A 15,235-nucleotide genomic window follows, 5' to 3' on the forward strand; every position below is an offset into this window, starting at 1 on the left:
GTACCGTTTTCTCAGACTAGATCATGTCTTGAGCAATTAGGCTGTAGCTAAATATATTCAGATTGACATTATAACATGGATAACATGCAGAACCAGTTTTGCCACACTCTTTATGCATTTAGCTTCAATATCTTATGGAGTCCACATTTCCAAATGAAAATTAGTGAAGTTACGCTCTATCTTTAGGTACAGGAAAAAAGATCTTAAGGAACAATTCAATTTATTTGTAAGTGTTACTTATGCTTATTACAGCAACTAAACAGTCATTTCAAGATTTATAAAACATAGGCACTATCATTATTCTCATTTTATTTTAGGAGAAATAAATATAGACAAACTTTCAACTGGTGATGGTGGCTGACTATGGTAGACGTTCTTAAAAAGCACATAGGAAACAAGATGCTGCTGTGACATAGATAAGGCTTTTCTTTTAATATAACGTTGTAAGTTCCAAACCATTTATTTAGTTTCTCCGTTGAACAAATAGCTAAAGTAGGGCAGCCAAAATACAGTTAAGCCATGGTCCAATATAAGTCATTACTACCTCAATTATTGCCAAGCAGATATATTCAAATAATTAAGAGAATCTTTTCTGTAGGCTGCGAGGCAAAGAATGGCAGCCCTTTCTACTACATTCCTCTTTGTCAACTCCCTTGAAATAGGCTTCTGTCTTTCATGTCTGCTTTGTTGAGGCCATGTGGATGAGTTAGCTAAATATTAGATAATTTTATTTCATATTATGCAATTCAGCCAATGTAGAGACAATTTCAGGCTCCCTGTATACTTTTGTCAAAACACATAAATCTATACTTACCTACTGTATAAAGAAATTTTTATTCACCTGAAATCAGTGCAATGCTATAAAAAAGTAGGAAGTATTCACAGTATGATTACTCTTTACACAGCATTCCCCAGATATTGTGGAGGTTAAAAAGAACTTAAAAACAAATGGAACTTATATTAAAAACTAGAGAGTCATGCCCTAGCCCGTTTTGCTCAGTGGGTAGAGCATCGGCCTACGGACTGAAGGGTCCCCAGTTTGATTCGGTCAAGGGTGCATGCCTGGGTTGTGGGCTCAATCCCCAGTGTGGGGCATGCAGGAGGCAGCCGATCAATGAGTTTCTCACATCACTGATGTTTCCATCTCTGTCTCCCTCTCCCTTCCTCTCTGAAATCAATAAAAATATATTTAAAAAAATTAGAGTCATTCTAAAATTCAGCCACATAATTTCATACTCTAGGCTTTCTGAAATAAAAAATAAATTAATATTGAAATTGCTTTCAAATGCATAATATTTAAGAAAAAGGAATCTCTTTATAGTAACCCTTAATAATGTGGAGAAAATGCATATAATAATCATGGAAAAAAACACAGATTCTGATAGGCTCTATTATTTACTATTTAAATCAGCACTGTGAGATAAAAACTCTTATTTTTCATTCCACAGGTGAGAAATTATAATAATAGAGGTTGAATCACTTTTCAAGATGATAAAGGTAATAAGTGTCAGATTTGGGAATCAAATGTAGTAGTCCCAGTTCCCGAGTCCACGCTCATAACCTCTACATTTTGTTGTCTTTTAATACCTCTATATCAGCATGACATAAATAAAGCTGCAATATTAAGAAGAAGAGCCAGAACTGTATTGTTAAATATAATTCTTCTTTTAGTACTGCCCAAAATGCATTTAACCATTCTATTCAACTGGTTGTAGGTAGTTCAAAATCTTAACTAATGTCTTTGTTTAACAATTATTCAGTAGTCTGTATATATTATAAATTATATGATAAGAGTCAAGAGTCCATAAAATAATAAAGATTTTTTTAAAGTAAGCCAATCCACATAGAGTCTGTCCAAAAGGATTCAGAGATTTATCAGAAACTATAATACCGGTTAGTGGGATCATAAATAGATTTTAGGTCTCATAACCTAAAACCCAATGATTTCTCTAGATTTCTATGTTGTTGCTATTAATAATCTATCAAGTAATAAAAATTCAAAATCATATTCCCACATGTGTAAATAGGCAATTAATAATGATTGTGATGATGAAAAAATGGTAAACAATGTTTCATGATTTCTCTAATTTGTTTCTTGGGAGTCTGTTTCTCACTGCTGGAATTTTAAAGAAATTTTAAATACAAATTACTGTTGCTGATGGCTTATTTTCCACTTGACTGGGTTATATTGATATGCTCAAGATATGGGGCATCACTATGGAAATATGAGAACACTTCTGATTATCTTGTCATAGTGGCCATTAATCATTTATATTAACATAAATCAGGTAACTGTGTAGTTGAATATATGTAACTTATCATTTCAGGAATATAATGATTTCCATATTATTGGAAAATTCCCAGGTAACAATCTAAGGCTATTATCATTTATTATATATGTGTTCAGAATAAAAATTATTCTTCATTATCTAAATATCAACTGCACTCGGAAGATAATCATCTATGAGTTTTTCAAAATGAGTTTATATTCATTTTTCTCCTTTAAAATTAGCTCATACAAACTCTGTAAAATATTGTCATTTGACAAACCTAGAATTCTCTTACTGCTAATTAAAATTTTAAACATCAGATATTTTTTAACTGAAATCTGTGTGTATTTTATGGTACCTCCATTCTTTATCTACATCCAATCCAAAAATTCTAATCTATTATGTAGTAAAGCATGCCACCTTTATTAGAATTAAACTTATTTTAATTTTCAAAGGCAAAAATTGTGGCACATCTTCAGTTCTTTTAAATATTGAATATAAACTATTTTCATCTTTCCTGAACAGTCACATTCCAGAAAATATAATCTGCTACATTCTCCATGTTGTCTGAAATAGCTTATACTAAAGTATAAGTATTTATTCTTATACTTTAACTGAGAAGGAAACATTCGCCTTTTAATTTAATAACAAAAGTTCTTTCTTTAGCAAGTCAGGGAGTTTCATGTACATATTTGGGTTGGGTGGATGAGCATTATTTTTGAAATTGCAGGTTATAAAGGCACTTTGTATTAGTTTCATTCCTGACAATTAATAGAAAGGGATGGTAGAAAACAAGCACCATAGGATTTTTTTTAAAGATGGTAACTGACTCTCAAATTAAAATTCATGTCAAAATATCCTTCAAGAGGACGATAGATGACACATGATCTGCAAGTTACTGCTCAGCAATTTCTTTGTTTCATAGCAAAGTTCAGTTATCTTGGTGCCTGTCTTAAAGTTAGTCTTGAATATAAGAAAAAACATTTACAATTATTCTATAAACTAGATTGGATATCATTTCTTTTTCCTCCCTTAAATATTGTGTATTCTTACAAGATATTTTCTGTTTCATAAAACAACATAGAATGATTGTGCAAAGTATATTTTTATGGAAGGTGTGACACTTATACCACCTAAATTTTCTAATATAATGGTGTACAGTTTATTAAAGATTATTATAAAGCAACATAGAACAAAAAGGGAAACTTGCCTGTTATTAGAGATAAGTATACTTTTTTCTCTGAAATATTATTCTTACTCTAAATCAAAATGGTGTTCTAAAATGAGATTTCAAGTTTATTAAATATTTCAAAATACTTTAACTTTACTAAAATATATTAACTTATCTTCTAAAATGGTGAAACATCAAATTCTCAAAATCACTGTTATTGAAAATCGCTCTCCAAATGATTTCTAAACAAAAATATATTTTTTAAATAGAACACATGCATTTTTTTGGCCATAGTAGCTTTATCTCTTAAAATCTTGTTAAATTTCTATTTCTATTTTCTATATAATTCTCCCAAGTTTTGGTTCAGCTTGCTGCACTTTTAAAGATGGTTTTTCTTTATCGTTCTGATGTCATAAGAATCCCTTGTATTTCATGTTCATTTGTAACTTCGTAGTTGTGAGTCTTTTTCATGGGCTCTTTAGATTTCAGTGTTCTAGAGTAGGGTTTTTGTTTGTTTGTTGGCTTCTTTGTTTTTTCTCCAAACCCGAGTTCATCTTTTTTCTTTCTGTAACCTTCTTGCATCTCAAATGTACCTTACAATCAATGTATTGAATAATAAATTTCATTGCATCTTTAGATACAAATGTTTTCTGTTTGTTTTTGTGGGTTTGTTTTGTGTTGTTGTTTTTGGTCATAAATGATCCACTGTGGCAAACGTTTTCAGTTCTCACCAGTAATCAGTGTTCGTGTACATTTCCCAGACTCCTTGCTTTTAGGTTGCTCCCATAAGACAGGGCTTTGGCTCATTTTATTTGGATAGGAGCAAGTAAAGCCACTCCCAGGCATGACTCTTACTATCATCCCATGCAATTGTCATGTCCTCAATTCCCTGCTAAACGTACCTTGGCAGCACCTTATTCTAGAAAGTATTGTTAGAAGAAAGAGGACAGGTCAAATTGCATTAAAGTTTAATGCATTGAAAAATATTTTTGGAGAGGAATAAAAAAATAGGATTAGTTTGTGTTTTTTTTTAATTTGTGAAGACTTACATTAAAACAGAAATTGGTATCAAAAAAAGAGATATGGTTATACAAAAACTCTAAAAATACAAGGTATCTCAAATATTGTATACAAACTTGCCCCAGCCAGTGTGGCTCCATGGTTGAGCATCACCCTATGAACCAGGAGATTACAGTTCAATTCCCTGCCTGGGCACATGCCTGAGTTTCAGGCTGGATCCACAATAGGGGAACGTGCAGGAGGCAGCTGATCAATGATTCTCTTTCATCATTGATGTTTATTTTATTTTATTTTATTTTATTTTATTTTATTTTATTTTATTTTTTCAATCTTTAATTTCTTTATTAAAGTATTACATATGTGACCTCATTTTCCCCATGAGGTCACATATGTAATACCTTAATAATTTCTATCTCTCCCTCTCCCTTCCTCTCTGAAATCATTAAAAAATATATATATTTTAAAAATTTATACAAACTTTAACAGCTGATAGCTCAATTTTGAAAATAAAATGTATTTTAATAAATAGTGCCTACCTTTATAATGACTCAAAGTTTGTATTATACATTTTTGGGGGACACCATATATTTCTTATTTAATTAGGAGAGAGGTTGCAAAGAGTGAATCAACCAATATCAGGGGCTGGAAAGACCATAATATATATTGTATACTGGCAACAAATTTGGTAATAGGGAAACTGCAATTGGTTTTGAAGCAGGCCACATGTTTACTTTAGAGAAAATGTTCCAAAAACATCTAGCATATTGTTTATTACTGGCTACATTAGGCAAAATTTTACAGATAGAAATGAACCTGTTTGCAGGCAACAAATACAAAAAATAACATTACATAAATTCAGAACCTTGCAGATTTGAAAAAGCTGACAGTTTTTTGACAGAACTTTTAAAACATTTTCAATGATGAGGGCCCAATAATACCTTTCACTTAGGAAAGGTGATGAACGTCAAAGACAATATTAAGATAAACTTTCCATATAAGACTCTGTTCTCAAGGTAACAACATCAAGATGAAAGAGAAGCAAGGGTATGAAAGAAAGAAATCAAATGGATTTGAGAACCATATCAAAAATAAAAATGTTGAGAATGACTATTTACATAAGAAATTGACTGGGAGTGAAAAATCAGCAGCCAACTAGAGAACAATGTTACCAACGAAATAAGCAGACTTCAAAATACCTTTAACTCTTTGACCTGAAAACCATTTTTCAAGCCTCTAAACTGTGCAAGAAACGGGTTTCAAAGGCAGATTACCCAAGGAGATCTTGTTTTCCACCACCTTTTCAGAGGAGCCCAATATAAATAATGATATATATATAAAAAAAAAATCTCTGAGAGGGTTGAGCCAGAGCAATAGGGTAACCCTGACAATGGAGTTTTTACAAAGAAAGGAGGATAAGGCTCTGCTGAAGAATTTTTTTTTTTTTTTACTACAAGTCTGTTTTGTTTTTTTTTTTTTTTTTTTTTTTGAGGGGGGCGGGGGTAGGTTGTAAAGGGGTGGTGGGAATTACAATTACCAATGAAAAAAATAAGATTTAAAGAATCATTTTAAACTTTCATTTGGTTTTATGAAGTAAAAAGTATTTCCATAACTCTCTAAAAATCATGAGGGAGTAGCCATATTTTTTTTAATAAAGAAAACACAAAACTTTTGTTATTTCTCATTTGGGACAACTTTCAGGAAAAATCCAATTAGTTTTGGGTATATGCTTTAACATGATCACACTTTTGATAAATGGATTTCTAATTTTTTAAAATATACAGGCTAAATTGTTATGTATATATAAATTGAATATCTGGCCCTAACCCGTTTGGCTGAGTGGATAGAGCGTCGGCCTGCGGATTCAAGGGTCCCAGGTTCAATTCCTGTCAAGGGCATGTACCTGGGTTGTGGGCACATCCCAGTAGGGGGTGTGCAGGAGGCAGCTGATCGATGCTTCTCTCTCATCGATGTTTCTAACTCTCTATCCCTCTCCCTTCCTCTCTGTAAAAAATCAATAAAATATATTTTAAAAAAGTAAATTGAATATCTGTATCTAATGACAGCAGGGATGAGAAAAGGAGCTAAAAATGCTACTAAAAAGTTTCTCGTTACAATAACCACTTTTTAAAAGGAATCTTTGTGGTGTTTTTTTTTTCTTTCTTTTTTAATGAATCTTTATTGTTGAAAGTAGTCCATATGTCCACTTTTTCCTCCCATTGATCCCTTCTATCCCACCCCTATCCCCTGTCTCAGGTCTTTTGAGATGACATTCTATATTGGTGTAGTGAAATGAAGCTTTCACTTTGGGAAAGTACAAATAAAGACAGACACATAAAAGTATCCTCACTAATTATATTCCACTTCCCCTGAAATTAGGTTTACATATCAATTTTGGTGGCATCCAAAGTAACAACATGACTCATAGGACATCTCTTAAAACCCCAGGTTCATGTATAAATTGAAAACATCCCCGTACTGTATGATAGACACGTTTTTTCTTAGACATATACAAAGCACATTGAATATTGCTGCATAAACACGTAGGCCTTTTTGAAGGACTTGAGAATGCAGATAATGGTGGAAAATTGGTATAACTTGATTCTTAAAGAAAGACCATCAACCGTTGGATTGTTTTTTTATACAAATCTAAGCCTTCTGAGAGGACATGGGGTCTCAAAAGATTCTAAATAAAACACCTCAGGATTTCATTTGTGGCCTTGGAGAAGGATGAATTCAGCACATTAGAGCCACCTACGGGTCAGTAGGAGAAGCAGAAGACCCAGTGTCCTCTTTATTGGTTCTTTTTCTGAGATGGTGCAGGTTTTGAGCTAACCTTATAATTTACATAACTTTTCATATAAATGAATAGATATCCTTGAATGTTCTTTTGCATCCTAATCAGGATCCATTGATAATGCACTGCTCAGAAACACATCTGTAGTACACTGCATACAGGCAGAGAGGAAGTGGTTATCTGCTGCCAAAACACCACCTGGTATCACATTATGCCGATTTATTGAATATTCTGGAGATGAAATTTATGTAGAGAATAATAATTTATAATAATTTATAGGTAGCGACTACTTGTTAAAAGTATATTCTTTCACATAAGTATATATTTGGGTTTCTCTTCAGATAATTGTGATATCCAGGGATTAAGTTGTTTTCCAAGTCAGTAGAAGTGAAGGGGTTGTTGCTCTGACTCACTTACGGTTCCTTTAAAAGCAGTTAGTAAATCCAGCAGTTATGAAATTACATCATTATGCAAAGCTTCCAGTCATTCATTTAACAAATATTGCTTATTAATGATTTATAACCTATAATATGCCAGGCAGCATTCCAGTTGCTACAGAAACAGAAATGCATGATATGGACATAATTTTTGTCTTCCAACTAGTAATGAAGTCAGATAAAACTAATGTATAAATCACACTAGTATTATGGAGAAAAATATAGTCATGAGTGAGAAAAGGTAAGCTCTACCGTGGTTGAGGCATGCTGTGTTTTATTAGGGTAGTCAGGGAATGGCTTGTCTTTAAGGTTACATGTGAGTAGAGACATAAAGGAACTGATTGTGAGAGGCTGGTGGATCAGATACTGGAGAAGATAGTTCCAAGCAGTAGGAAGAGCAAGTGAAAAGACTGAAGATAATGGTATTTACAGATCAAGAAATAAGAGTGTTAGGGCAAGCAGAGAAGAGTGCAAAAAGAAGAAGTAGGAGGGTTGGGTGTGTATGAGTAAGAAATAAAGTTAGAAATATGGCAATGGCAGGTGTAAAGCACAGACAGCCCCTTATAGGCCATGGTGAAAGCTCTGTTCTTACACTGATTGTAATGGGAACCTGCAGGATTTATCTACTCACAGAAACAGCACTACTAGGTTTAAATTTTAAAAGAATCTCTCTGGATTCTTTGTTTGAGAATATACTAGAGAGGGACAGGAATAATAAATAGCCTGAAAAAACAGTTATGAAGCTATTACAGTAATTAAGCTAAAGATGTCAGTGGCTTGAACCAGGATTGTGGCAGTGCAAGTGGTGAGACATGATCAGATTCTGGATATGTTTTGACATAGAGTTGTATGTTTCCTGGATAATATAAATATATACTAGATTAAAATGTTTCCAGAATTATATTATTTTCTCTGTCAGCTCAATGAATCTCTCCATATGCTGTCTAAAATTATAGTTCAGAAAAACGGGGAAATAGAGAGGGTACATCATCTATGGTAGAACACGTAACATATGAGAATGCTGACTTCTCCAGGGCCAGCGGTTTGTGCACGAAAGAAGACAGAAGTAGATGGAGGTAATAGTTTTTCAAAGATACATTCTTGAAATCTGGTTTAACTTGAACTCTATCTTGGAGATTTACACTTCTAAGACCTCCCAAGGCCGTCACACCATAAACTGCATAATTCAGGCTCCCTTATATCTGTGTGTTCAGAATGCCACAGGCCAGCGGTTGTTGGGGCACTTGGATTCAGGCCACACTGACCCATTAAAAATCACGAGATTCCTAGATGCTTTGCTTCTACTACAGTCCGAACTGGGTGGTAGATAGGAAGGGGGTTATACATAAAGGGGAGTTTATGATTTTTGAAGAAAAATTCCTAGAGAAATCTCAAGAGGTGGCCAGGACTCAAGACACTGTAGTAGGCAGAATAAGCAGGGATGTAGGCATTTATCCAAAAAGGACCTACATCTTTGGCTGGTTGTATTAATTCTGTGTTGGAGAGAAACACAATTTTAAATAATACCCAAGTAAAGTGTAGTTTGGCTAGAGTAAAAATAAAATATTGTCTTTGGATTTATATTAGGATCTAAGTTTCTCTCATGCTAATCCAATATGTGTCAGTGCAATCTCTGAAATTAGCCTCATTGGGCAGTATTCCTGCACCAGGACAGAGACTCCGACTTATATCCAAGATATTAGCAGCACCTCTGCCAGGGTGTGTGAATCATGAGGTTGTGGAGGTTTAGTATGCATATAAAGAGCATACAAGTTCAAAGGAATTATCAGTAACTTTCTTCACTAAGAGTTGATTTCTAACAATCATATTCTGGGGGTCAGGGGTCGGGAGGAGGTGCTGTCTCTTACTAGATTGAATTTTGGCCCCATGATATAATTGTGGTACTCGCAATTATACATCTTGTGTAATGTAGGAGTTTGTAAAACCTTGCTATATTTCAACTATAACTTTTTCATTCTGATCTAAGGGAACTTTAGTTTTATGGCCTAACTCACATCTCTGCCTACCTTGTCAGCTGACTTACTAAAAATGTAATCAAGTCATTCCCAGGTAAGTATATGAAGAGTTGCCTTATCTCCTAATAATTTTTACCACATTTTGCAGAATAGGAATTCCAAGACTCTTTTCGGATCTTTAGAGTATTTTAACCTTGACTTCATAACAGTTAGAAGATAGTAAAAAGCAGCCAGCTAATAGTGATGGGATTACAATCTCTAGGACAGTTACCTTACCTGTGCCCAGAGGAAACACCACCAACTTTAACACACATGCCTATTTCACTTAGCATAATATTCTCAAGGTCAGTCAGAAAAAGCTGAGATATAATTATGATTTCACTCATATATGGTGTATAAAACTGACACTTGTAAACACAAACAGCAGTGTGGTGGTTGCCAGAGGGAAAAGGGTGGGGGGTAAGAGGGTCCTAATATATGGTGACTGGAGAAGATTTGACTTTGGGTGGTGGGCACACAGTGCAATATACAGATCTTTTAGAAACCCACACATGAAACCTATATGATCATATTAGCCAATGTCACCTCAATAAATATAATTTTAAAAAACCACACATACCATAAATGGGGATTTACTCTTTGTGGTAAAGTTGAGTAAAACTGGAAATTTCCCAAGCTTAGATCAAGCACAGATGAGAATAGGTGATAGAAACACAGCTGAAATTGTTCAGACATCAATTAATGTCACTGGAGGAAAAGGAACTTTAAAAATAAAGTAAAAGTGATTCAAATTAGGAATGACCAAAGGTAAAGAGTTAATCTCACAGAAGGAATTACACAAATAAAATTCAACTTGAGTCCTAGTGGGTTCGGCTCAGGGGATGGAGTGTCGGCCTGCAGACTGAAGGGCCTCAGGTTCCATTCTTATCAAGGGCACATACCTTGGTTGTAGGCTCAATCCCAGACCCAGGTTGGGGTGCATGAGGGAGGCAACCAATGGATGTATCTCTCTGACATCGATGCTTCTTTCTCTCCGTCTCTCTTCTTTCCTCCCACTCTCTCTAAAAATCAGTGGAAAGATAACTTTGGGTGAGGATTAACAACATCAACACAATATTCAACTTGAGGAACTTTGGATACCGCAACAGGTACAAATAAGCAGGAGCAAAATGGTACTCACTCGAAGCCACAGTGCTGTTTCAGATGCTTTAGCCATGTAATGTGTGGGCATTTCCTTTTCTGGACCATTTCAAATATATTCAGACAAACTTCTGATGAAAGATAGTAGAGAGAGATTGCATTACAATGTGTAAATGAGATTTGATTTATTGAATTAGTTATCCCCCACCATGCTTCAAAATAAAGTCCCCTGTAAGATCCTTAGCACTAACAAGATAGACTATTTTGTGTATTAACTTGTTTGTTTTGTTTTGTTTTGTTTAGCTTCTCAGAGAATGAACTCTCATGTTTTCACTGAATTGCTGTTTCCAGAAGGTCTGTGACAGCATAAACTGAACATGCTTTCCCATCTAGTCCCCATAAAAGGTCATTGCTGTTCTCGTTTCCTAGGCATTAACATAGAGCCCCCTCAAAATTCTCCCTAGTTCCACACTTAAATCTTAGTTATTTTATAAGATTGGTTTTGTGAGTATTTCTTAACCATTTCCACTCCTAGTTTTTTTTTTTCAATCACATTAGATTTGTTTTCTGCCAAGCTTTTTCCAGATCATCCAAAATTAGTGTTTGTAAAAATCTGTGTTTGTATTCATTGTGTAACGGCAATAGTAGTCTTTGTCAAGAATCTCTGTATTTAGGGAGTAACAATTGCTCTTTCTACTGTCACTGATTTTTATGACCCAGAACTACTAGCTATTATTATCTATGATGTGATACATTCACAGAATAACAAAATATAATCAGTTTTGTTTTTCAATCTTATGTAAATTGATCACTTATATGCTTTTAAAACTGTTACCCCATGATCTATATATATATATATATATATAATTTTATTGGTTTATTGGTTTCAGAGAAGAAGGGAGAGGGAAAGAGAGAGATAGAAACATCAATGATGAAAGAGAATAATTGATTGGCTGCCTCCTGCATGCCCCTAACTTGGGATTGAGCCCGCAAACTGGAATCAAACCTGAGGCCCTTCACTCTTCAGGCCAATGCTCTATCCACTGAGCCAAACCAGCTAGGGCACCCCATGATCTTAATTATTCTAATAACTTCATATGATTGATCTTATTTATAAGAAATATATATTGTGTTTTAGAGACTAAAGTCATGGTTACTAGCTACTTTTCTGTAAAGATTGTCTATGAGTTATTTTAAAAGCCATTACCAGAACTCTGTCCTCAGAGTCTGGGCTTTACTTCCTGGAGAACAAATAAGCATGCCAATTTATACTTACTGACCTTTCTCAGTAAATCATTTCTTGGTAGAACTAAAAATTGTGGTGAGAGGCAAACAAGATGAATCATAGTCTAATCATTATACTTCAACTCTTCCTAAAAGTAAAAAAAAATCAGACCTTGCTAAAAGGTTTTGTGATATGGATCAAAACATTCACAGACAAGTAGTTGTGTGTTTTTTGTCTACATACACACATTTTTCTCAACTCTAATTGCAAAGAATTGAAACGACATGATTACTTTTTTTTTTTTAAGCTGCTCACTCTAACTGCATGCATTTTGCCTCTTCATTTCCAGCCTCAAATTATTCATGGATTTTTTTACAAAGATATCAGACATAGGCTATCATGCCCAGTCATTCCACAGGTACAGCTACAACAGAAATTCCTGTCAGTCATAATTTCTCTTTGACATTTTATCTCTTTCCATTTCAGTGCAAAATGCCAAGGTGGTGAATAATGCTACCACCCACAAATCATCTGGCTCAGAAATCCAGGTGTGACTATTAATTCTTCTCCCTCATCACAATAGGTAACAACATCTTACAATCAATGTTCCAAAGAGATTCTAATACATTCATTTTCTTCATTCAAGTCGGCCACCACATTTATTCAATTCCTTCTCATCTTGGGCCTTGAATTTTTCAGTATTTTCTTAACTTGTCTTGCTCTCTCCATTGTCTCTACCAGTCCAATCTCTCCTGCCTCTAAACTGATTTTCTAAATATTACACTAGCCCTTATTTTTTAAAATATATTTTTATTGATTTCAGAGAAGGAGAGGGAGAGGGAGAGAGAAATATCAATGATGTGAAAGAATCATTGATCGGCTGCCTGCCCCACAGCCACAACCTGGGGATATGGCCTGACCAGGAACCATGACCTCCTGGTTCATAGGTTGACACTCAACCACTGAGCCACACCAGCCAGGCTACACTAGCCCTTTTATACACTACCATAGAGACTTTCAGGATTCTCCATGTCACAGCTGGAGACTGCAGCATTTACAGCTGTATAAAGAGTGCTTTCCAATCTGGTCACCGTTCTATCTCCCTGGGCCCAGCCCCTGCCACTTTATCCCTCATAGTTTACTTTAGTCATAACCAGTTATTCCATTCCCAGAATGTGCCAGGAATTTTTATGCTTCCATGTCTATACATATTGTGTGTGTTTTTAGTTAATTAGATGTTCTTCCCTAATCCCTCACCACCATCATTAAGAGAAGCCCTGAAGCCCTGACCGGTTTGGCTCAGTGGATAGAGCGTCGGCCTGCAGACTCAGGGGTCCCAGGTTCGATTCCGGTCAAGGGCATGTGCCTTGGTTGTGGACACATCCCCAGTGGGGAGTGTGCAGGAGGCAGTTGATCGATGTTTCTCTCTCATTGATGTTTCTAACTCTCTATCCCTCTCCCTTCCTCTCTGTAAAAAATCAATAAAATATACTTAAAAAAAAGAGAGAAGCCCTGAAAATCATATAAGAACACATCACTGAAGCTCTTTGTCTCTTGTTAAACAAAGTAAACATTGTTGCCTTCCATCACCTCTTGTAACTTGGAAACTTAATTATAACACACAACACACTCCACTAAATTTTGTCTGTCTCTAAATATTATTCTTTGTATCCAAATATTGTTTTTTGAGAGAAGCATGTCTTATCTATCTTTGTTTATTTGGTACCTGTATTTATTGGCAATTTCTTTTTTTTTTTTTTTATAATCAAACTTTTTTTTTTAAATATATTTTATTGATTTTTTACAGAGAGGAAGGGAGAGAGATAGGGAGTTAGAAACATCGATGAGAGAGAAACATCGATCAGCTGCCTCCTGCACATCTCCTACTGGGGATATGCCTGCAACCCAGGTACATGCCCTTGACCGGAATCGAACCTGGGACCTTTCAGTCCGCAGACCGACACTCTATCCACTGAGCCAAACCGGTTTTGGCTTACTGGCAATTTCTTAAGTAACATTTCAAATAGGATGAATGAATGAATTAATGAAAAGGTGAGAAAGTTTTTCTATAGTTGAGTCATTGCCTTATAATCTAGTTCTAATAATTGAGCCACTACCTTTTTTTTTTTTTTTTTAATCTCATTTAAGTTTCTTCCTTGAAACATGTTCAATTTTTCTCTTCTCCAACTCTGGGGCTCTACCTTATAGCCTGATGTTCCTTGTGAATGAAGTTATATTTTGTCTTTTGTATTCTCAGTAGCTGTGAGCAGAATCATGTTTGCTTATATTTAATTCCCTGAAACTAACACTACCGGCATTTTTTTTCTACTGGATGTCACTGATACCTACTTATATACCTGTTTAAATCTGCCCATTGAGCCTTCAACAGAAGTCATATTCACCTCTGAAAATGTATTCAGTGCCTCAGTCCTGGACTGTATAGCATCTGATCTTTTTATCATTTATGACTTTCATCTGTCCATAAATTCAAAAGATATCTATTACCAATTGGATTGTGAAAATGATATGTGAGTAAATAATGTGGAGTGTATCTACACATATGTACATAAACAAAAGTCCAAATACTACAACCGGGTGGTTAATAATTTACTTACAAAAGCATGTTATTGAGTTTTTTTTAAAAGAATCTTCAGCGGCATGACGATAGCTCTTAAACAGCAGATAATTTAACCCTGGCCAGTTTTTTCTCAGAGGTTAGAGCATTGGCCTGTGGACAGACAGATCCCCGTGAGGCAACCAATCTCTCTCTCTCTCTCTCTCTCTCTCTCTCTCTCTCTCTCTCTCTCCCTCTCTCTCTCTCCCCACCCCCTCCTGCCTCCCTTCCACTGTCTCTAAAAATCAATGTAAAATATTCTTGGGTGAGAATTAACAACTACAACAAAATAGCAGATAATTTATTTTAAATCATTTTCTGAGTTAGTCATTTTAATATTATTTAAAAGTATTAGTATCATATATTTGTTTGGTAGCATTTCACACATATAAATTTCAACAAACAATGTTATCAGTCTATAAAATATCACATTTTATTTCTCAAATTACAGAACATATAGAAGAATTAAACTGCTAGTTTCAAACAGTGTGCTAGAAAAAAATGTGTACCTACAAATTGGTTATTTTTATGCATGATATAGTTAATATGATTACACTAGCTTTTATAATTAGTCAGTACCAATTGACT

The sequence above is a fragment of the Myotis myotis genome, unplaced genomic scaffold, assembly GCF_014108235.1.
Source record: "Myotis myotis isolate mMyoMyo1 unplaced genomic scaffold, mMyoMyo1.p scaffold_m19_p_3, whole genome shotgun sequence".
NCBI classification, from domain to species: Eukaryota; Metazoa; Chordata; class Mammalia; order Chiroptera; family Vespertilionidae; genus Myotis; species Myotis myotis.